The 26,376-nt window shown below is 36.4% G+C and overlaps 1 protein-coding gene across 2 annotated transcripts in view; it reads right to left on the reverse strand.

Annotated features, from left to right (window-relative positions):
* ST6GALNAC6 (ST6 N-acetylgalactosaminide alpha-2,6-sialyltransferase 6) overlaps window positions 1-26,114 on the reverse strand; it is a 574,938-nt gene extending 548,824 nt beyond the window's left edge. For both annotated transcript variants that reach the window (XM_044065315.1, XM_044065314.1), the window contains exon 1: window positions 25,947-26,114. The gene's annotated coding sequence lies outside the window, so the exon portion shown is untranslated. The remainder of the gene's footprint in view (window positions 1-25,946) is intronic.
* Between the last annotated feature and the right edge of the window lie 262 nt (window positions 26,115-26,376).

A 26,376-nucleotide genomic window follows, 5' to 3' on the forward strand; every position in this document is an offset into this window, starting at 1 on the left:
TTACCCCAATCATAGCACTGGACTTAATTTGACTTGGAAAACCTTTGCAAAATGTTGAATAAGCTTTAAAAACTCCACCAGCCAGATCAAGAGACAGGTGAGAGTGGCCTGTAATCACCATTCCCTTTAAACTCCTACCTTTGTACAAAGAACCACTGCTGATATGCCCCGCTCTTACTGCAGGAGTGTGGTTTCTGGAAACAGTCTATGCTTTAGTCTGTAGTACCCAGCACAGTTCTGCCAAGAATTTAAGTATCTAGAAAGGTAACTTGTATGATCTTTTTATTTTATATTCTCCACATTCCTATTGTGCTATCTTAACATTTTCATAATCATTCTCTCAAATGCTTGTTTCTCCCTCTCATTTCCTGTCACTGTCCATTATTCCTTCCCATTTTGGTACACTGCCTTCCTGTTTATTTGTAGAAGAAGACTATATTCTGAGTTTATGCCTGCCTTGTTCAAATGCACTCATTAGTTCAGTATTAGACCATGTCGCCCTACATTTATCAAAATGTCCAAGTCATTTCAGTTTTCCCATAATTTTCTTACCAGTTCCTTCTGTAAAACAGTGTTGGCCTATTTACTATAGTTACTGCCTTTTCTAACATTATCCCTGCCTAGTTGTTCATACTTTTGCTTGATATGTTGTTTTTCACTGCACAGTTTGGTTTTGTTCATCTTTAGCCAGGTTAGATGAATTCTGTTACCATCCTTTTTCTTTTCTTAATTCTGACTTTATTCCATCTTTGTGGTTTCTTCTTCTGATACTAACAATGTTTCATTGCACTCTATATCTCTTTCTTGATAACTCCCTGTGAATTGCACACCGCAGGTGACATTCTGCAGGAGGGTGAAGTATCACCATCCTAATGCATGCTAACTCTAACACATTACCTTGCCATAGAAAAGTTTCTGTTATACTACCACTATTCAGAACCATTTGGTCTACATGCAGTGCTAGGGTTTTTGTTGTAGATTCAGAGAGAGAGGGGCAAACATAAAATTCAGTTGGCATCTACATGCTGACATGATTGACTCGTAGATCATTACTAGACTAATGACCCAGAGGGCCTTTCTAAGCCTAGCCAAGCTTTCCTGAAAGGATAATGATGTCCGATTTCCAAACAGGCCATTGAGGGCCAAGCATTTATAATCTACCTGTGTTTATAAGGGATATGGGTGTCAGGCACTGTGTACCTTCCTATTCCCCATCCACTGGTCTAGGTTGTGCTTAAACTGGGTAATAGACAAACTCAGCTTCACATGAATGGGAAGCCTGTTCCATAGGAGGGGCAGTCTATGGGACATATCTGTCTGTCTAGCACGTTCTGTTTAAGTCACAGACAAAATTCAGGTCCCTAGACCTTGTACTTTTGGTACTGTTTGACTTAGAAATATGCTGGAGATTCATAAGCATGGGATTTGTGGATGCCTAGTAAGCCAGGCATAGATCACCCCTCAGCAATCTGTAGGAGACTGAGTAGAGGGAAAGGGTTTTAAGGTGCTCTGCATAAGGCAGGTTTGTTACACCTTGTATCCTTTTTGTAAGAAACCTCTGAGGTTGTCCTAGTTGCTGCATATGCCTGGCCAGGTACACACCAAAGGGAGAACTGTACTGTTATTGGTCAGATAAGGACTGAGTACAGTAGAATAATGACCTCATTGGACCTAGATGCCATGCCTTTAAATTATAAGTTTTGCAACATAAAAGGACTTCCTCACCACTGCGGCCATGTGGTGGTTGAATGTGAGGCTATTGTCTAAGTGGGTATCCAGATCCCTGACTATTGGGTCAGCTCTTACAGGCATATTATCTAAATGATAATTAGCTGGGATGTTTGACTTACTAAAAGGTACAATTATGCATTTCTTAGTATTGAAATTAAGACCATATCTTTGGCACCATTTGTTAGTCAGAAATAGGTCTTCTTGAAGAATGCTTATTCTTAACTCAAGTGGGCACAGCTCATTCTATACAGCTATCAATATAGCTGTACAGAGCATTTTGTAAGTAGATCAGCATTTGCTATGTTTGTTACTGGGTTTGGGGGTGCCTGGACTTTAGCTAAGCTGTCTCTAAGTAGACAGAGGTTGGACTTGGAATAGTTCCTAATGGTTTCTAGTTTTGCTGGCTCCCCAGATTTAATTTTTATTCTAAGCAATACCGTCTTATGGTCAGATCTACTGAGCAAAGACATTACATTGGGTGAGGAACATCAATCCCCCATGTTTGTGTGTACAAGATTAAGGATGTTTGTAACCCTGGTAGGAGATGTAAAAACTGTTCCACGATGATTGTATTAAAGTTTAGGAATCACTGGGCGTGAGCATTAGAAGTGGTATAAGATTCCCATTCTACAGAGGGGTAGTGGAGATCCCCCATGAATTTCATATTGGGTTGAATGGTGAGGGACTAGTACATTGAGATGGGTAGTATCAGTTTTCTTGGACATCGAGGGGGACCTATAGGTTGCAAGGCTATGGTATGAGATCCTGCTTATGATGAGTTGCACATGTATGAGTCTGTGGGTCACGCACTTTAACTAGTCTGAACGTGAGTATGTTCTTAATAGACAGAGACTCCTCTACCTTTAGGTTCCCTCCTATGCAGTAGCTGGTCTAAATGTGTGAAAGGCATTATAACCTTGCATTGCTGATGTACTCTCCATGACTTTAAACCATGTCTCCATTACTACACATATGTCTACACTCTCCAGGGAGAGGAAGGGTTGCAGGAAGTGGAGCTTCTTTTTAAGATATCTAGCAGTCAGCAGTACCACGTTCAGATACTCCTTCATAGGTTCAGTTAAGTCGAGAGGTTTATCAATTTGGCATTGCCTGAAAAGTCCTCCCAGACTGTATTGTACCCCCTTTCACTGACACCAGAGGTGAAGCATGCACAGTGAAATGATAAGTATGAGGTCTACAAAGTTTGAGCTGAGTGTTAACAAAAGGTTTGATAACTGCATTCATTTCATAAAAGCTGTAAGACCTACAGTTTAAAAATTGTGCCGTCTTATGCAAAACATTTAAGGCACATAAGGTTGCCTCTGATACTTGCCATCTAGCACGTATTGTTTTATAGATTAATATTGTTTTGAAAGATTGTGGAAATATTATAAACAATTTGTGTAGATTTGCAGTATTACAAAACAGCAGTATACTACCCCCTCTTTGTACATCCTTGGGAAGCTCTCACACAAATAAACATTTCTCTCAGTGATATCTTGGCTCTGTCTTGCACACAGAGACATAACCCTTTGTCTGAACATAACACTAATTATCAAATAAAATACCATAAATATGTAATATAAAATCAACACTTTCAAACAGATGTTTGATGCCAACACCAATGTGCAGTCTATGTTCTTACCAAACAACTTTAATAATTCACATCTGTATAACTCACATCATTTTATTGTCAGATATTGATAGCATTCTGTCCTGTTTTTATTTTACTTTACCATTTTTCAGTTTGTATCACTAAGAAGTCTTCTGTAAGGCATCTCAAGTGGAAGATAGCTTTACCACAACTAGTGAGCACAAATTGAAATGTTCTGAAAAAATACAGAAGAAAGTTGTTGCACACTATCAAATGCAAAATTCAGCCAGGGAGCGCACACAAATATCATGAGAGCATAAAATGTCATCTAAGCTTCTACAACTATTAAATGCCATTTTAAACTGCAAAAAAAAAAAAAAAAAAAGATAGAAGTGTATAGGTTCATGTAAAATCCATCATCTTTGCCTCTGCATTCTTTACATTTTAATGATCACTAAATCTAAACTGTGGAATGTTTTTCAATATTTTTCATTATTATTGCTGCAAAGCTTCATATTACTGCTTGATACACACAGAAATACTCCACGCAGGAAGTGCATCCTTAAATCAGCCAGCAATAAAATGGAAATCAGTAAAACTGATATCACTCAGCAGGTTTGCTGAACTAAGCAGAAATAGCTGAAAGTGGACAGCTCACTTAATTAAGCAGCGACCATTACAACTGCTACTAAATATTTTTTTAATTAAAGTAGTATATGCTATTAGCAAAATTGGCTCTTTTGAGGAGTGTGGTAAAGAAGACAGAGCCATATACTAAATGTTATTTGGTAATAGGGGGTCAGGACTGCTAGAAAGCACATAATAAATATGTTAATGCATGTAGCAGTAATGTGTGTGTGTGTTACTTTTAGTATTAACTTTCCACAACAATGACTAGTATGATTATAAAAAGAGTTCAGAGCACAGAAATGTACATAATTATCAAACTTTTATCTAACTAATTAGCCTGAAATAATCTTAACTCCTGAATCAACTGTTTACAGTACTGCCAGATAGCTGATGTTCTTCCATTTCAGTGCTGCAGTATTCATTACATTATGGATCCCCTGTCAAGGGCAGCCTGACATCCGGCTAATATACCAAAGCCTTTAGGTTGCTTTAAGGTACACTACATCACATGTCTGCTCCTTGTATAGCATAGGGCATAAAGGTAACATCCAGACGTACCATCCTCAGAACTTCTCTGCTGCCAGTCCGAATGTCATCACTTGATCATCGGTCCGAAGGCCCATTCCATTGCTGGTTCACCAAGGTAATGCAGATAAGTGCACCACTGGGGTTCTTTTTAACTTATCTTTTTTTGTTGCTTGTGGGGTTTCATGTCACTCAAGAGCGGTAAATGCCAGTGTAGGAGACAGATTCCCCATAAAGACTTCTATGAACAGTGTCCGTTTTGCCTTTCTTGCACGACCATGTGTCATGTTCCATCTGTCAGGCCTTTGTACCTAAAAACCTTCATAGTAGACTCTTCTTTTGCACTCTATCTTGAAAATCAGGGTTTTAAGCTTCTTGCAAAAGACACAATGGAGGGAACTTCCTGCTCCAAGGGACAACCATTAGTGAAGAAGTCCAAGAAGCCTAGACCAGAATCTTCTGCTGTTCAGCCTCTGCGAGTGAATGCCTGGCGGTTTGCCTAGCTTTATTGTTGGATTCCTCTGCCATGAACAGGTTGGAGGCTGGCAGGGATCCGACTTTAAGCATGTTAGAGAAGGTATTGCAGAAGACCATTTCGGACATTCAGGGGGAACTATGGCTCATTATCTCCAAGGGGCCTAGGGGTGTTCCTCAAATATAAGTCAGGAAAGAAGTCTCTACAAACATTATTGAATGCCATCTTGGGTCAGAGCCTTGCAAATTTTATAAGGTGGACTTCCCATCGAAGAAAAAGCAAAAGACTAACATATTATTCCTGCTCCTAAGGATCCACACTTCAAGGCATTTTTCAGTTGTGTCCACAGTCTTAATGGCAACACCCAGCAATGTGTGGAATTAGTTGTAGATGGTATCTCCTATACTCAGCCAGAATATATAGCAAATATGCTGGCTGATTAATTCAGCTCAAATTGCACCCCTCCAATTACCCCTGAAGAAGGACCTTCCACCATTCCTCTACCAGTTATCATCAAAGAACTGGTCAACACTGCACTCTCTAAAGCTAAAAATACATCTTCACTGGGTCCTGGCGATATCCCAGAATGCCTTTTAAATGACTTCAAACAGGACTTGTCAGGCCAACAAGGATGTCTTTTGAACCACAGCCTCCAGACTAGCTTTGTTCCTGTGGAGTGGAGGACAGCAACAGTAATCCCTCTACATAATGGAGGAACTATCAACAGAGCCAGGAAATTGCAGACAAATAAAAGTTTGACTAGTCCTGTATGTAAGGCCACGGAAATAATAATCCTAGTCCTGATAACTAATGACACAAGAAACCTCCAAATACTGAACCCAACCCAGTTTGACTTTCTCTAGGGCAGGTCATGCCTGCTCAATCATGTTTACTTCTTTGCGAAAGTCACTAGGGCCATAGATGAGGGTAAAACAGTGCATGCTGCCTACCTTGACCTGACTAAGATACTGGACACAACTCCCCACTCTGGTTGTTGTTCTTCTTCTTTCAGCTTTTCCCAGTTAAGGGTTGCCACAGCTGAACTCTGGTCCGCTAATGATTGGCAGTAGATTTTTACAGTGCTGAGGTGCCAGCCCAACCTTCAATGAAGGCACGCCCATTCACGCATGTCTTTTGAATGCCACTCGACTGCGTGGAAGACATGCAGACTCCACACAGAAGGCGCTCCAGCCGAGAATCAAACGAGAGAACCTCTTGCTGTTAGGCGACAATGCAAATCCCTCCATTGCCAGATGGATAGCCAAATGGCTCACAAACACAATGCATATTATTAGAGTGGGTGAATCCTGATCCAGCAAAAGGCCAGTTACTAGCAGTGTTGCCATAGGGCTCAGTGCTGAGACTACTCCTGTTTGGAATATACTTCTTTGAAGTCAAGGCAAATGTAGAAAGCATTTGGCTGCCTATGACTGCTGATGACTGCAAATTGAGGGCAATTGTTGAATCCCCAATGATGTAGATATCATTCAGCAGGATCTGACTCAGACAAATGATTGGTGCCAGAACTCTGGCCTAAAAAAAAAAAAAATTGCAAAAAAATGGATAATCATGCCCTTTGGAAAGTCAAATACATCTGCACATTACAGCATTAATAGCACAGCCATAAGAGTGGATTCAGAGGTTAGAGATTTAGGTGCATAGATAGATAGCAGCCTGAACTTTGACCACAATGTGTTCACAGTGATGAGCAATTAATTCTATGGGGCACAGCTTATACATAAAGGTGTGGAATCTAGATCCAAGGAAGTTATAGTCCAGCTGTACTCGGCTCTCAGACCACTAAATCGAGTACAATGCAGCTTTTAGCATATATTTAACAGGCACTTGCAACAGCTAGAGAAACTTCAGAAGCTGCTTACGAAAAAAAAAACAATACAGGCTGTAAATATGTCCTATGCAGATAGACAAAAAGCCATATGCCTTTACAATGGCTCCTACGAATTATTAAGGGGTGATCTATGCCTAACCTAGAAAGCACACACAAATCCTGCCCTGATGAAATTGCCACCCATTTGCAAGAAAAGCTGCATGAAGGTCACCCAATCTGTTGATCTGAACCTGGTCTGTGATGTGAAAAAAACATGCTGGAGAGACAGATGTGTCTCAGAGATTATCCCTTCTCTGGAATAGGCTTCCTATTCATGTATAACAGAGCCCTTCTCTGACTGTCTTCAAATGCATTTTGGATCAATGGATGTGGAATGCTAAATTAACTCCTGGGGAGGCACCCATGTCCATCATGGACAAAATCAGACTGTAAAATACGTAAAGGCACAGATACAAACCTAAGCCATCCTCTAGCCAACGGGGATCAAAATGTAAAATCTGGGTAAGAATGGATAAGCTTATAAGGGCTCTTAAGCCATTAGCCTAGTGATCTCCTATGAACCTATTTGTTTGTTTTTGACTCTTTCAATTTACTATTGCAGTTTCTGTTATAATAATAATAACAATAATAATAATATATGCATTATTCAATATACAAGAAAGGCAAAAGGTCTCCCAGAAATGAAGAAGGTTCAGCTTTATACTGTGATAACTTTATGTAGTGCATTCAGGTATTGCATTGTTCACCCTTGTTTGAAATACTTAAAAAGTAAATAAATAAAATAAGACTCATGTCTAGCAGTTTAACTGAGAAAGCTAAGGTTATAAGCTGTTACTAAGCTTCATTATGCAGTTATGAGTTTGACTTCATCAGTTTCTACCTGCAGTCTATGACTTTGAATCACTTATCAGGCAATGCTCTTGGATTGCCCCTGAAAACAAACAACTTTACCCAGTGAGCTTACATGGTTAACAAATAAATAATATAAAACAAAATGTTTCCTAAATGTGTTTGATTTTATGTTGCATTTTGCTAACATTAGATGTCAATCAGCCTTAACTTGTTTTAAGATTGTGCCTCTATATCTCAATACTTTATGAATATTTTTCTCCCTGTGTATAAAAAGCAGTATCTCCAAAACAGTCGTGTGAAATTTTTACACGACTGCATTAAAATGGTTTACTATTGAATGCTCGATGCTGCTGAGGTCGAGTCGAGCTGTGCGAACCCCACATTTCGAATGTCAAAATGTCGAATACTGACATTACTGACTTTCTTAAGTTGCCTCCCTTCTGGATTCAAGTTGGCGCTTGATCCTGGGTCTTGAACAGTTGGGAATTTTGCCATTAGAAATTGTTTTTGGGCTTGCCTGTACTTAGCATTCCGACATTCAAGGCAAGCTTTTGGTGACTCGACTTGATCATGGCAGCAGTGAGCATTCAATAGTAAACCTATTAAAACATCCTTCTCCATAATGTGATTATAATAATTGCAGTACTTCAGAAGCAAAGAAGCAGCTGTATATAACAAATTAAAATCTCAGTTTTATAAAAAAATGTATAATGTTTCTAGAAGTGATGATGTTGAAAGACTATACATCCCTGGCTTTGATACGTTTGACATTTTTCACCCTGAACAGAACTTAGAACAGTATTCTCTGAATGTTTAGAAAGTGAAAAACTGTAACAGTTTCAAATGTCTGTTTTGGCATTCATTTCACCCACCTAAAATTGATCACATTTCTGTGAAGTTTTCTGTTTAATACAACGTTTTCAGGACAAGGAAATTTTACCACTTCTTATTAACATTGCATGAGCTAATAGAACCTACACAGGGAAATATCAATATCCTGAATTTGTAAATGTCATTCTGTACTTCTCCAAACCTCAGCGGCACAGAAACTTGTCTTGACTCAATCATGGTAGCAGGCACCTCCTCTGTAAGTTAGATTTGGGGAATTCCCCTAGGCCCCTCAGATATGATCAGCCATGGTTCCTCAGCCATGGTTCCTCCTCCATGTCTGCAGCAGATGGATGTAAAGCTTTTGAGGGGGTGCGAGAAGCTGGTTCCATGTCGGCCTCTGACAGGTTTGAGGCAGAGGAAACCAATTTCAACACTGAATGTTCCTCAGGGGCATCATCTGCCTCAAGGGAGACATCTGGCAGAAGTTGGACAGCTGCCTATCAGACCTTGACTTTTTAGTGTATTTTGGCTGTACCTCAGGCCAGGACAATTGGCCATGGTGCTTTGGTCTGACAAATTGAAGCTTTGATTCTCAGGATAAATTGAAAGAGAAGACAGATGGCTGCAAAGAGTCTTCAGCACAAATGTCTGACAGTTAAAGCGGAGAGAGTGCTAATGAGTAGTGTCTAGACAAACACTTGCTGTAGTGTCTAGACAAAACAAATACTTGCTGTGACAATTCTATGGGGAATCTACCTTCCACACTGACATTTCCCTTTTTTGGATGACATGAAATCTAAAAATATACTACAAAAGAAAAGTAACCCCAAAGGGGTACTTATCTGAAAAAGGCTTGATATAACCAGCACAGTGAAGGGCATTCAGACCAACATACAACTGTGACATTCAGACTGTCAGCAAAGAAGTTCCAAGTCTGAAGCAACTGTATGTCCGCTTTATGCCCTACACTGATGCAGACATCATATGTCTGACATACAATGCTGGAAAGAATTAAAGGTATTGGTTTGCTGGCTGAACGTAAGAGTATCATTGGCAGGAGGTCCCATATGTTATGAGCACTTTAACAGTGAAGAGAAGGATTTCTACTGTTATGGTAAGATATTACATAACTGTAATTTTTTGTTTTAATTAAGAGAAATACAAAAAAAATGTTATAAATTACTTTTTGTGAAAAAAATGTTATATTTGGGTCCTGTATCATAGCAAACCAGTAGAAAAATGAGTCTGATATTTACTGAGTATGCCTAGCAGAATACATGTCATATGTTTGGTTTCAGTGTCATCATTTAACTTAGTTTTGTTAAATACAAATATTTGACCATAATTGTGAGATTGCCTTGTTTAAGTACTTATAACATGTAAAGGCTTAGATTGCTTTGTGCAAAGGTTACTTGCACAAAATTCAAAAAAGTCATATCTCTCAACTTTAGCTCAAGAAATCCAGACAAAGCAAATAATAATGGGAAGAAATGTCCAAAAATAGGGATAGATTTTAAATATTGGTCTTATAAACTTAGTAAAAGTAATAGAATAAAATGTTTTCCCTTAGCATACATGTCCTGAAGGATATGAAGTCTGAAACATGAATATTTGACATTAGTTAGTGACTTCTATCCTTAATAATTGGTCAGAAAAACAGAAATTTTGAGGAACACACCAAAAATATCAAATCAAAATCTGGACAATTTCCTAGATACATAGACTGTTACTATGCCAACAACCCAAGGGGCCTTTCTAAGCCTAGCCAAGTTTTCTCAAAAGAATAATTATGTCCTTCATCCAAATAGGACATTGAGGGCCAACAATTTATGAGCTACCTCTGTCCATAAGGGACATTGGTGCCAGGCCCGATGTAAAAAGAGGTATGTAAATTACTGCACTTTCTATAACCTCTTACTTTATTATTATTCCTCCAGTGTTAAACTAAATGAAAAAAAAACTCTATAAGAGAATATTTTTAGAAGGGAAATCCTCCGGTTAAACAACTGCAAAATGATAAGCTAGGTCTTGAGCACATGAAGATATTCCAGTATGTGAAGGTTTTTGTGAAATTAAAGGCTGATTATCCCTACAAAAGCAAGACACTGTCTCCAAATGGGCATTTTGTATTAAAACTCTAAGGGAAATACACTCATATTTAGCCATATATTCTGCTTAGTTGGGTATTTTAGGTATAAACACACGCAAATACCTTCATCTTCAGATGATGCATATTTTTTATCTATCTATATGTATGTATTTTCAGTTAAGCAAATTTCCAGTGGCAAATAAAGTCCAACATCTAAGAAGCAATATCTTGGCCGTTGTTTATTAGTTCTTAACAACATTCTAATGGAGTTGTACTCTGAGAGTTCTGTACATACTAGATAACTGGTGGCTCAATTATGACGATTGCAGACTAGTTTGCTTTTATTGTTATCAACATTTTTGGATGTAGCACCTTTCTAGTGATAGAAGCCATCCATTTTATGAGGAAATATTTAACTTTTGTTCTTTAATGAATGTAAACCAATAGAGGTATGTTCTGGATATATGTTCCTCTTCCTGAACAGAAGTCATGCAACCACTCCTTTGAAAAACTGAATGTCTCACAACATGACAGACTATGGAAGTGATATGTTAGTACATGCCTTCTTTTAATGTACAAGTGCAGGAGATATATCAAACTACCTTTGACAGCTTATAGTACATTTTCAGAGAAATATACATTCATACTTTGATAGATGCTGCGGTAGCGTTGTCACCTCACAGTAAGAAGCTGTCCGGTTCGATTCTCAGCTAGAGTGTCTTCTACGTGGAGACATGTGTGAATGGGCATACCTTTGTTGAAGGTTGTGCGTCAGGGCTGGTAACTCGGCACGTAAAAATCAACTACCAATCATTAGTGGACCGGAGCTCCGCTGTGGCGACCCCTAACCAGGAAAAGCCGAAAGACACAAACAAACTTTGTTAGATAGCAAAGATAAGATTGCTATACTAATCTTAAGGACCTAAAGTTGACTAGGCCATTTTACATTGGGCTTTACCAATCTATTGCTCATGGATGTTTTTCAATGATAGAAAATGTCACTTTTTGAAATATATATATTTTTTATTTGTTACACAATGCCAGTCTAACACAGACATGTATTGAACAGTATTGTTTTCTCCACAGGTAAAACCACTCATTAACACACCCTTACAGGAAAAAAAGAATATAATGCAGCATTCAGACCATCACACTGACGTTCAGAAACGAGATATACTCAGTAACTGCTTACACAAACTAATATCTCAGTCAACATTTAACAGTTCTTAATAACATTTTCAGAGAATTATATTTAGGCACATAAGTACAAATTGCATTTATGACAGTCCTATTGCCCTTCATATCTATATGCAGCTCAGACATTATTTTACCTAAATAATTTTTCCTTGTCATTTTTTGGCAGAAATGTACACATTTCTTAAGTCGTGTAATGTGTTAAACTCAGAACATCTACATTCTGGTCATGTACTGAATTCCCCACTCAGAAGCAATCATTCATGCATGTATATTGTATGCAAATGACCCCTTAGATAAACCACATAATGCAACTTGGTAGGTTGCCAGAATGGAATGACTGTGTGAGCCTAAATTGTGATACCTAGATATAGGAGGCAACATTTCAATTGCCTTATGAAGTTGTACTTGGATATTTAAATACATACATCTGATATAATGGCATTTTTACTACATATATGTTTTAGATATGCTACATTCCTACACTGAGCAAAAGTCATATGCCAGCCCAGATAGAAACCAAATGTAATGCTACTTTTGTCAGACTTGACACATTGTTATGCCCGTGGAAACCTGCACTTAGACCCTAGGTATGAGAAACAGTATCTTTTACCTTTTGACAGTTCCTGTTAAAGAATTCATGCAATTACAATGAAATTATAATTGAAATATGTGCCTCCAGGTAATACTATACTTAAGTTTGTATCCTTTTGGATGGAATGACAGTCTTATCTCAACACTGACTTTAGCTTGGTCTTTTTTTCTAGTTATTACAGTATGGGATTTTGGACAATTAGCATATCTCCAGTGACAGAAAATGTTCCGTCAACATGCCATTATATGTATTTCTGAATAAAAGTATCTGTCCATATGTAGGTGTGCATTAATGCAATGCATGATTTTAATTTTTGTCAAAATGATATCTCAAAATATAAAAAATCTGGTCAAGTAGTGAACAGCATATTATTTTGTCTAAACAGAAATCAAACACCCACCTTTAAAACATAACAATGCAAGCAACTTGGCAGACTATCTAAATGAAGCATGTTTCCAAGCATGTATCACTCTATCACTACTAGCCATTCTTAGTAAAAGTGTTAGGGAATTGCACTTGAAAGTAACAGCTACATTCTTACTATATGAGTTAATTTATGAGGTGACTCTCCTTTATAGGTTCTAATGCTTAGCTAACCTTGATCATCAATCAAAATTTGGTATATTTTTCAACTGTTCACATATTCAGGGATGACCACAAATGGTATGACAATGACGTAAAGCATTGACTTCACAAGTGCACAGATTCTCTCTGGGACTGTGAATTTATCCATAGCCGCTAGCAACAACTCAAGAAATAACGATGATGTTACACCTGTACTGATACCAAATAACGCACTACTCTAATCCTGAATGACTTAGAGAAATTCAACTAGGAAGGCTTGAGAAGAAGAGGTCCAATCACAGTTCAAGGAAGGAAGGGGATCCCTGATCCATCAGTGAGGGTTCTACCAAAACTCAACTAATAAGAAGACAGCTGTTACATCTAACAAAAAAAAAAAAAAAAACACACTTCAGAAGAGACTCTGTGGCTGGGCTGAATCCCAAGCAGTAACTTACAGAGTGGATTGAGGCAGATAATTGCGTAAGCACAGAGTACAAAAGGCTGAGCAACAAGTACATAAAATGATTGCTTCGCTTTTGAAGATGCAGTTGTTTCAATAATAACTGGTGATAATACGCACCAAAAAAAGAAAACTCAAAGAATACTCTAGAGGTAGTTACTCCTCTCATAGGGTGGTCTTTGAATGCTGTATACCACAGTGTAAGAAAATTCTCTGTGTGGAAGATTTTCAGTCCATATATGTCTAGTTAATCACTGTATATTAATCAGATCAGACAACAATAGTAGAAGTAGCAAACTTAAATGCGTCTCAAGTAAAAAAAAAAAAAAAAAAAAAAGGTACTTGCGTATTATTGCAACCACATTCTCAGCGACTCACTGCTGATAATTTCTGGTTGCCCTTCAAGCTATCGTTTTGTTTGGGGAAACCAGCAGGCTTCTGAAAACACGTTTTAAACTGTATGCTTCTTCTTCATCCTGGGTTTTTTTTTTTTTTTTTAGTTGTAAGTGAAAGACTTGTGTATATTTTTATCAACATAGTTTCTACTAAATGCTTGAGTTCAACATCTGCATTTCCCTTTTTTCCCAGAATGTTCTGAGGTTTACCTCATATTTCTCGGGTTTTTCTAATAACATGTTGGGTTTTCTGGCAGGCGTTGAGGAGTGAAGTCTCTAAATAATGACATATCTTTGAACATACACTTCATATCATTCAAAAAAATGCATGGTAACACAAACCATCTTATTCTAGCACTTTCCCAGTTTATAAGAACAAGGTTTACACATCTGTTGGTTATTTGTGATCATCTACCCTGTCCACCATTATTTATGTTTTTGTCCAGATTTCTTGAAGTCGGAGGTTTTGAGGTATGTCTAACAGTCTTACAAACATACTGCTGTCCATCAAAAAACAGGAAATATTTGAAAAGTCCCTTGTTGATGTTCTAACTCTTGTTGGCATTACCGTTAGGGGCTGTACCAGCATCTTTAAGAAATATGTTTTAGTATTTTGTTAGAAACAACGATTCACTACATGACTGGTTACAACAATAAAATGACTGCTGTGATCAATGGTGTCACATAAGTGGAACAGTAACTAATCTGAAAGCAAACTTGAATATCACCAGGATTTTCAGTAGGAAAAATAATTATGATACAGTGCCACTTGCATGGCGAGTAACATAACGGTTTAAAACATAATTGTGTTATCAATATCCATATAATTTGTGTTACAAGCATTACTCCGTAGACCAAAAAAAAAGTTGAATTTCCTTCCCAAAGCAAATGATACCTTGAAAGGCTACCAAAATAGGTGTCCAATCACCGAGAATGTGGTTGCGATAATATGCAAGTACCAAAAAAAAAAATAATAAAAAATATATAATTGTACAAAATTACTAAGCAGCAAAGTGGGCAGTCTGTTTCCAGTCGAAAATCCTTTATTAAGTACAAAGACAAGCAATCCAAGTAAAACAAAAATAGAGTAATAGTTTCCTGACAAGCTTTTAAAATATATATATATATATATATATATATATATATATATATACACACACACTTTTTAACAGGCAAGGGAGTGGTTTATTGTGCTTTAAAACAAAGTGTTATTGGTACACATGTTAAATTCACATCCCTTCCCCCATTAGTGTAACATTCGAGTGATCCTGCCCTACTTAGTAGCTGTCATAATAAAACCCTTATGTACTTTAAAATTTATAATGATGTGGTACCTATTATTTAACCAGATTATTAAGGCTGTGATTTTATCCAAGACAATATACTACATGGCTGGAAATATATCAACCTTAGTCCATTTGGCAATCAAAAAATGTATATAAAATATATATACATATATACTTTGCATGTAAAAATCAATTGTAAAAATCGTATTCTATTTTCATAACCTTTTGTTAACAAAGATTGCTTTCATCCTAGACTTCTTCAGGTCTGTGTACAAGAACCCTAAAAACTATCTATAAAAATATTATTGTATAATTAGTTAGTATTGTTATTACACATCATTTTGAAAAAAGTGGAAAAAAAAAAAAAAAAAAAAGAGAACCAGAAGAAGAAAAAAATAATAAGAAAAAATGTATGGTGATGGAAACAAAATATATACAAATTACAACTGATTTAAAATGGTATTTAAAACCAGCTGGTAGAATAAAATAAAATTAATCATGTAAACAATGTGGCAATTTTCTAAATTCCAGTATACTTTTAATTGAACAGTAGTAGTTTAGTCCAGGCTTCCTAAAAGAGTTCAGCTTTAATTGCCACATGAGTTCATGTTTCTCCAGAATATTCTGGATGTCTTCTTTACGATCACCCATGTCTATGTGATCCAGGATCTGGAACTTAAAACCTATGTGTCTTTTATGAAGAGAAAGTTGTTTGGCTAGTGCATTATTTTTACATCCAGAGCAGATTTCTGACATGACATGAAATCCTACGCTTGAGTTTATTTACTGTCCTGCCCACATAGAATGCATCACATTCATTGCACTGTGCCCTGTACATTACTTTTGTAGTGTTACAGTCACCCCCTGCACTGGTCTTAATGCTTTAATTTAAATAAGGGCAATAAAAAAACTATCACCTTGCTGTATAAATGTACAAAATGTACAATTAGTTTCTGGACTGAAAATCTTCCACAGAGAAGTTTCTTACACTGTTTTGTTTTTGGACCCACTATACTTGTTTAGTGGGTTGTTTTGCGACTTCAGGGATACCACAGAGATTGTTTTTTTTTTTTTTTTTAATGCAGTATATTCCAGCAGACAGTTTGTTACGTCTTTGTAAATGATAAAACCAATTATTTCTCCACAAAGTATGTGACTACCTGGCAACTGCAAATTATTCTTTCCTTGAATCAAGGATACTGCTAATCACACAAAGGTAGGTGTAAGACTGCAGGATTTGAGAGGGGGGTGGTCTGATAGTAGGATTTTAAAAAGCTATGCAAATTGTCTAAAAGGGTCTATATTAAAACATTGAACGATGTTTCATCAACCCTTTTTCAGCAAAAGCTGAAAATGTCGACACCTCAGAACAGTGATTTCTTTCCTAGGGAAACAAATTGCTGTTCCAACCAAAAACAAAAAAAACCCAGTAAACAGTTCCAAACACATACACATGTACCTTAACCCTAATTCTACCCCCCCCCAAAAAAGTAAACAGCTGAAAACACATATGTACGTAACTCAACCATACATCTAATGCAAAAAAATATATATATTTTAAAACATATGCACTTACCTTAACCCGCACCCTAACCCTAAGGTCACTAACTGTTGCACATTTACGTAAACAGTTCCAAACACACACACACACACACACACACACACACACACACACACACACACACTTACCTTGACCCTAATTCTACCCCCCCAAAACAAAACAGCTTAAAACACATATGCACTTAACTCAAACCATACATCTAACACAAAAAACAAAAAAGTAAACACTTTTATACATATGCACTTACCTTAACCCACACCCTAACCCTAAAGTCAGTAACTGTTGCACATTCACGCGTGGGAGCTATACCAGATAAAGAATGGCTCTATTTCTTGACCTTTGAAATTTCTAGCAATATTTTATTTGGAGTATCTCATAAAGTACATTTCCTGTGATAACTTCCAGTCAAAATACATCTCTGTAACTGTTTTAATAGTGCTTTTGCAGAATTTTATTAGTAGTCACATTACATTTAGACAGACAAGGGAATCCCTGAGACTACACTACACAGTGTAGTTCTTTCAGTTATAGATTATTTCATTCCCTCAGTAATAATTTCCGGACTTTACACACCTCTATTTTTGACTACAATTATGTAAATGCAATATGTCTATAATAATATATTTACTTTGTTTCTAACACACACACACACACACACACACACACACACACACACACACACACACTCTGCTCTTAGGAAGCCAGACCGACTGTGATCAAGAAATGATAATGTACATTGCTTTCAAACATAGAATGCTTTCCCTTCCAGGAAATGAATCTTTTTGACTGGACAGTTCTCAGATACTTTATTGTGAATAAGTGAAGGCTAGTCTGCGCACTGTAATGTGTGCCATCTTCTCGTATTCACTACCAAATATATTGCCTCTGGTAGTCCAAAAGTAGTGTTATCGGACTATTTAGCAGTGATCAGTTGAACAGGTCATTAACTGTAATAACAGGACTGCACACACCTCAACATATAGCAATGTGTTTGTCTGGATACTGCTTTATTTTTACTGTGATCTTGTGAAAAACAAAAGTGCCTATAGTAATCTTTCAGCTATATTCACCACCCCCATAATTGCAGAACTATGATCAAATGACCAAATGTCTCTCCTAGACACATTGCTTTCTAGGTCTGATATTGTCTTTAAGTCAAAGTCAGTGTCAGTGATTACATGTAGTGGGGGTACAGCACCATGAGGCAAACATAAAATATGTCCCATACTTCATTGTATCACAGCTGGTAGGAGGATTTTACACTTGATTACATTATAGTTCTGATTCATGCTTGGACTTTGTTAATTTTCTTTGCAATTACAAGAAAAATGAAGGCATTACTTCAGTTTAATATTTCAGCCTATTTTAAAAAAGGTGGGTCCAGAATATTCTTTTGGTAAATACTACATTATTTCAGTACCCAGTATGACAGCAAACTGGTAAAATCAGAATTTCTTTCATTTTTTCCCCTTTTGTGGAAGTTATTTATAGTGTAAGAAATGTAAAATGTCAGCTTGTACATGTCAGTATGGATAATGTGCCCTGATAAGACTAAGTCAGGTTGTGTAATCATCTCATACTTACAGCTGTCTGTCTGTCCACCCACCCATTCATTCATACCTTTTTAGTTATGAGAGTGAACTGGTCCAAGGACCCTTTACAGTAATGACATATTTCACAATGATAAAGGCAATAACAAATAAGAAATGCACTTAAGAATTCAAAGAAAAAAAACAGTATTGCCATTAAGGCATTTGACAAAAATTGCATATACAAAACAAAGAGAATGGCTGGCAGTGAATAAGTAAAACATTAAACATTTATAAAAAAATCATGAATTAATAATGCTTTAAATATACAACCAACGTAGCAGATTTAATCTTCCATTATAAATACAGAATCATCTACAAGATGTACCAACAGTATGGGATTTAGATTGCAAATGTTGCATGGCTATGAAAAAAGTGGGGAATAATGCATCCTTTTGAAAAAATAACATTATTAAACTCTGTCTGATCAAGTTTTATTTGGCAGTTTCTTGTTTTCTGTTTTTATAAAAAGTTATTGAGGGAATACATGCAAGCAAAGAGAGGAAGAAAGCTTTAGTCAGTGTTAAATGTATTTCTGCAGGAATTAGTTTATTTGTACACGAGAGGGATAGTATTATTCTATATACTATATTACAAAGACATACATCTGGAGCATTTCTCCCCGGGCCTGGACTGAAAATTGGTTTGTTCCAAGTCGGCCTTTCCCGGTAAACAAATGTTAAATAAATAAATTAAATAACTCAATATGTTTAGTTCAGCTTATGAGATTACAATAGATGTAATGTGATATATTTGTAATAGATTTAAGTGTAACTTCATGCTAGATATTTGCAGACATAGGGCCAGAATCCAAAAGAGTTGCTGTCAGTGTAAGTCTTTCCTAATTACTAACAACTTGTTGTGACTCTAAGTGACTTACTTCATTGTAAGGCCTGTCTATAAAAAGGCATACACCAGGGTCCCGATTCAAAAAAGACCTAATCTGAGCCTGCTCTCATTGTAATGGGTCACTTGCAGTGAGAGCAACTCTTTTAGAATTGGGCCAATTGTCCATCCACACTTCATGGACCTATTTTATATGGGATAAATTGTGAAAGCTCATGTTAAAAGGCTGAAATTACATTACTGACATTTTAAATGTTGAAAAAAGTTAGGCTATTGGTGAATGTTGTACTATATTATATAAGTGTTTTGCCATGTCTGTCTAAATGTAATGTGACTATTAATAAAATTCTGCAAAAGCACTATTAAAACAGTTACAGAGATGTATTTTGACTGGAAGTTATCACATGAAATGTACTTTATGAGATACTCCAAATAAAATATTGCTAGAAATTTCAAAGGTCAAGAAATAGAGCCATTCTTTATCCCAGATATTTAAAGCAGCTTTTCTGTAATTTTGTTGTAAAGGAGTATATCAATCATATGTCCAGATCCTGCCATAAAGGTAGCTTTCTAAAATAACTATGTAATTACATCTTAAGAATGAAATATTTGTGTATTACAGTAACACCAGAAAGCTGTCTTACTCATGCAGTCTTGTGAAGATGTAGCATTTTGAAAACTATAATTAATAGTTACAAATTACTAAAATGGCAGTCATTTTACAAGATTAAAATTTTAATTTAATGTACAACAATTTTTGACATAGCATTCCATTAATTCTACCATATGAGCAAACATAGAATGGCATTTAGATGCCAGGCACAAAAGGTGATTCAAAGCCTTTCATTTAAGAAGTGGTTTACCAGTTTAATTGTTCATGTCATATGGTTTCAGTAATAATATGTTGAAAATTTGAGGTGAAACAAAAAAGCAGCCCCCCCCCCTGTGACGTATTTTGTATCCCATTTTGGGATTCTTGTGCACCCCTCCCAAACCATCAGTTTGGTAGTGGCTAGCGTTCTCATTTCCATGCAACAAAGGTTTCCACCACAGAGTCCTCCTCAGAGATCAGAGAGGTGGCTGAAGGTTCATCTTTCGGAATCCCCTGGCTGACCTATTGCCTGGAGTGCCAGTACATACCGTTTTTTATTTATCTACTTATATATCATTTAAAAAACTATATATATATATATATATATATATATATAAATATATATATATATATATATAAATATATATATATATAGTAGAAGCTGTCTGGTCTTATTTATCAAAATAATTAAAATTAGCCATTCTGGATGCCTACGTGTGGGTTGCTTCTTTTCTTTTAAGATGATTAATCCACTTAAAAGTTCTAAAGTTGAATAAAATAATCCTAAAGTTGGCTTTTGGCTAGCTTCATGCTGATGAGAGAATTAAAGCCTTTTCTGACTGATGTAGTTAATGCTATGTGACACTGATTTAATGCATGGTGTCACTACTAAGTTTCACTGGTACTTTGCAGACTCCTGAACTCTGTTTTGTAAGCTGCATTGACCTTCACACTGGCTTGCTATATTCATTGCTGTGGTATGTAGAATAAATGATCATGTTCAAGTCAAACAGAAAAGAAAAACATTTTGAATTTTTCAAATGGCTACATTTATTTAGTCATTGAGCTGAATTTGATGTTTTATTAGTGGTAAAGTACTTTGCCATTTCACACCACTGGTCATAGTTCTGAATGAAAAGATCAAGCTAGTATTACCTATTACCCCCAACTACCCTCTCTGATAGAAAATAAGTAATGGAGTCTTGTCCATGTATGTCCTATAAGAACACAGCACGGAACTATGGAAAGAGACTTGTTTATAAGTAAGATAGGATGTATATTAAAAGTCAAAAAATGTTTTTCTTAAAATTTAATATGTATCAGGAGGCTTACAAAAGGAGAAATGGAGGAAATTCAATAAAGTACTTATTCCTGGAATGGATGATGATAGGGAACTGCAAAATGGAAAACAGAATTAAATGCCTGAAAATATTATCAAGGAAATTTAATGCAAAACTTTCTATACTATGACATAGACAAGCAATGTGATTGTTCTCTGTCAGCAGATTTTGTATTGCTCTTTATCTGATCTTACAATCCCTGATTTTTAAAATTGTTCAGTTGAGGATGTGCTTGTATATAGTCTCGAGGTGACCATAATGTTTAGGGTAATGCATCATCATGATAGACATGTATTACCTGTTTGTTATCAGGTAAACAGGCATGTTCAAGCACACATTTCAACCACTGATTATTCGGGCCATACACCAAAACAATAAAGCAGTCAGAAAAATGTGCTTTATATTCTAAAACACAACCATTATATTCTGAAAGCACAGATCTTTATTGCAGCTTAACAAGAAATGTTTTGCAAGCAAACATTTTGTGTTTTAAATGAGAAGGTTTAAACTTATTTCAACTATACCCAAGTATGATATTCATTCATTTTAGCTATCAGAAAGTTTTGAAGTCTCCTGTTCTCTGGAAAAGAGTTTAGTGTTAAACCAGTAGTAAAAATATAAAATCTGAATTAAACTTCCTTTATAAATCTAAGAAACAAAATTGTTTGTTTATACAGACAGGTAACACTGAACTGTCCTGAGACCTGCTGGGTGAGTAATAATATAGGACCCTGATTTATATTACTTTTAGAGACATTTGGGGAACAAGTACTTACAGAGAGCCATTTGTCTGATCCAGGGTTGGGACACAAAAGGAAATACTTGGGGTGCATCAGTTACTAGCCTTCTGTTTGTTATAAAAGCAAAGATTCATTTTCTGCTTCTTTGAAAGGTCTGTTTTAGGGTCTCATGCTTACAGTCCTTACTAAATCTGGTTCATGAAACAAAATGTCCCCGGCATACTAACAGTGATACTCCTTGAACTTTCATATCAAGCAATAAATGCAGGGCTACTAGATAAAATAACGGTAAAGGATTTGCAGGGAGAGAGAGAATTATTGTGTGTGTGTGTGTGTATATATATATATATATATATATATATATATATATATATATATATATATATATATATATATATATATATATGGGTCCCTATTAGCTGATCGAGTTACCATAACATTGAAACTGTAAACAGTGAGATGACAACATTGAACGGTTAGAACAATGAATGTTTACAAATTCAAAACACAAGATACTGAAAAACCAGCTGTGGATGTTGCACATAATTGTTTGGTTTTTGTAACCTTGTAGCTTTTGAATGGAGATCGCAGTACAGTGAGGATTGAGAAATTCACCCTTTTCCCTCATTGTAGTGCAATCTTGGAGTTGGTACATTTAATTTGCAGGGTGTGTGGGGGGGCTGCCCTCCACATGGGTTTGCCCCCCTGCATAATCATAAAAAAGGTAGCTGGTTTGTCAGTGTTATGCATAAGAACATGCATACAGTTGTAGATGTTGTCACATCATGAGAAGATTTGCTGTATCTTTAAAAACTCCACCTGCCATAGTGTGATGCTGGTACATAATATGAAATGATGCTTTGATTTTGTAAATTTTGGTTTTGTTAGCCATCACTATTGTGTCCATTCGATGTTTTTGTCTTGATCTTTTCAGTTTCAATGTTGTAACTTGAACAACTGAAGTATAAGGGATATGTGTGTGTGTGTGTGTGTGTGTGTGTGTGTGTGTGTGTGTGTGTGTGTGTGTGTATGTATATATATATATATATATATATATATATATATATATATATATATGGTTTACTATTAAACTATCGATGCAGCATTGTATGTCTATGAACTATTCAAACTACAGGAGTTTGAATAGTTCATATGTGTGCAAGCTACATAATCAAACGTTATATTTTTGAATGTACTGTTGTTGGTTTGTCTTTCGGCTTTTCCCGGTAAGGGGTCGCCACAGCGGAACTCTGGTCTGCTAATGATTGGCAGTAGATTTTTACAAAACGCTGAGGTGCCAGCTCGATGCCCAACTTTCAACGAAGGCACGACCGTTTACGCATGCATGTCTTTCGAACACAACCCAACCGCGGGGAGGACATGCAGACTCCACACAGAAGGCACTCATAAGCCCAGCCCAGAATCAAATGGGAGAACCTCTTGCTGTGAGGTAACAATATTACCGCCGTACCACCATGGCGTTGCATTCGCAAATATGAATGTTCGATTATGTACAGGGATCACGGTACAGTGCGGTTCGGGAAATGCATCTTTTTCCTCACTGTAGTGTGATCTCGGAGTTGGAATATATAGTTAGGGTGAGTGTGGGGGGTGCAGGGGGGCTTGCCCCCCTGCATAAACAGGATGTTAGATGTACTAGTTAGGGAGGTACGGCAAGGGTGGAATTGCTGTTGCGTGCCGTAAATGTTGTGCTCGACATTTTCGGCATTAACAGCTGATTTTCAACATTAGGGCCATTAGGTAATGTGTACTTTCAGTGAATTAGTTTGCTAAGTACAATTTTTGTTTTAAATTTTAATTTTTTTTTTTTTAATAGTAAATATATGTATACATACACACACATACATACATACACATATATCTATGTATGTATATACATGCATACCTATGTATATATATCTATATATATATATATACATATATATATATATATATATATATATATATATATATATATATATATATATATATATACATACACACATATATATATATATATATATATATATATATATATTTATATATATATATATGCAGTTGTTTTTAAGTATAAACTGAGGCTGGGTCTTTTTCAGAATAGTTTTCCTTATGCTTAGAAATGAGATTTAGCTGGATATAAAGATGGTTTCCTAAAAGATCTGTGGTTTTCAAAGGGAGAGAATGCTTTCTCAATGAGTTTATGATGGCTTTCAGCTTAGTAATAGTGTAAGCTGGCTTAGCCAAGTAAAATCAAAGTTGCTATTATAAAATTGCAGTTAACTGATGATTTTGTTTTTCTACTTACTATAATGTATTCAAGAACATCTAATTGTTATGATAAAATGCTTTGCATATTTCCTAGGTCTACTACAAGTGCTAGTAACTCGTGGGACACTTGTTATCACAAGTTCCCTAATTGCCGCAAATCCAAAGCACAGTCTTCCAACCAGCTGACCCTAATTAACTAAAGGGCCCTAACTCTTACCCTAGAACTCTCAAATGGTCCTTAGCCCTAACCATAGCCTTCCCCTCCTGCTCCCTAGTCCTAAAACTCCATTGCTGAGCTTTAACCCGAAAAATTCACTAACCATAAATTTCCATCCTGCTTCCTAAACCTAAAATCCCTCATTGATTAACCTTAAACTCCCCACCCTAAACCTAAAACTCCCTACTTCCTACACTTAATGCTCCCTTCCTGTTCCCTAAACGTAAAGCCCTGGATCTCTCCCTAACTCTAAAACTTTCCCCTCCCTAAACCTCCGGATCATTGCCTAATCTTCACTGCCAGCACTTCCTGGTTGCCTCCCTTTAGCTATCACACTGACATTAATCAAAGTTTCCTACTAAATTCTGTTGGGGTATGGCAGCTCCACACACACACACACACTACATGGATGCCACACCTCAACTGAACATATAGTCGCACTTGAAAGTGAGCGGTAGCCAATGTGAGCTACATGACACCCTGTTCTTGGCTGTTAGATTGTGGTTTGAATGCCTGAGACTTGGGGGATTATAGCAGACCCTACTTCTTACTCAAAAACTAAAGTATCAGGTATTTAAATGTAAGGCATTATTTTATTAATCACTTACACTGAAAGGTACATTAGCATCATACCTTTGATGTCAGCACAGTGTATAGGCCCTTAAGGGTAGTATGGAATAAAACTTGGCTTATTTGCTAATATTTTTATAATTGCCCATCACCTTTGAGCCTCTGTCATTAGCCAATACAACACATAACTAAATATTTCTATATCAATAGTTATTTTTAAACTTGTTATACAGCAATATAAAAATCAAGCAATACATTTCTAAATACATTTATTCTGCAGAAGACTGTTTATTCTATAAAATTCAGAAGTCAACTCAAGTGGAGAATAGCTGTCCCTAGGGAAATGGGATTTCTACAGAAAAGCTAGTAATTATGCTTTGGAGAAGTAGCTTACAGTTGAGGGGCATAGCTTCTTGTACTAAATTGACTGCATTTTAAACCACGGTGCTACAAAACATTAACAGTTCTGCAAGTGTGAGGTCATAACGAATTTTCATTTTTCTGTCCCACTTTACCCATGAAAAACACTTAATGCACATTCTAATGAAACCTGATGTGTTAAAATGAGTTACTCTCATCAGGGACTAGGATGTGATATATAAGAAAAAGATCATATATGCTCAGCACTCTAAAATCCTCATTATTTTGTAACCAGAGAGAATTATTTGCATACATATTTCCTACGACTACATCTACACAATGGTTTAAACCAATATATTTCAGAGAACCATGATTTACTAGGATAAAAATGTCTCCACACAACCACACGTGTATAATGTATTGTCTCATCTCATTAACAGCACTTATCGATCAATTCCACAGTAGAAATCCTGTGCATGTTGCCAGACCACAAGAAGCAGTATGTTGAAATTATAATCAGCATTGCATCTCAATTTCAACATTAGGATAACTAATTTTGTGGCATTTTGCATAGCTGTTAAGACTTATTTACTCATATAATGAATAACAGTTTAAATATCTACTGAAGAAATGCACAAGCATATTTCACTTAAAACATTCTAAAATCGAGTATGCAAAATGAAATAACCACCCCCTCACTCTGACAAGCAAGTGACAGCCTCAGTCTGTATTGGCACCTTACTGTGAAAAAGGAATAAACATCATGACAAAATTTATATGTAGTAATAAATACCTCTGGGTGCAGAAGCAGCTCTAAGACATGTCTTCAGTTAGATGTATCCTGCAGAAATCTCAGTGTCCTGTCCACAGAATGAAACCTGCCATGCAGTTCATAGTAAAGCTGAGAAATTGGAAGAAAATAACAGAACGGAAGTGCTCACCTCAGCAACTGCTCCTTCTTCATTCTCACTAATGACAGTTCCGCTGCTTAACATCTTATAGCAGCTGAAAGGCCTATCAGCTTTCCTTTCATCAGGGTCCTAGTGTCCTTCAGATTACTACTATAGACCATTGAATTCTACACTGGTCCTAGCTAATTTGATAAGAGACCTGCAGTTTCTGTACATGGTCTTTCCAATTCTTTCAGTGCAGTATTTGTCAATGACAAGTAAATGTCTCACTGTATTCAAATTCCTTCACTGATTATTTAAGTTGTATTATTG

The sequence above is a fragment of the Protopterus annectens genome, chromosome 3.part0, assembly GCF_019279795.1.
Source record: "Protopterus annectens isolate FY-2018-M chromosome 3.part0, PAN1.0, whole genome shotgun sequence".
Classification (NCBI taxonomy): domain Eukaryota; kingdom Metazoa; phylum Chordata; order Ceratodontiformes; family Protopteridae; genus Protopterus; species Protopterus annectens.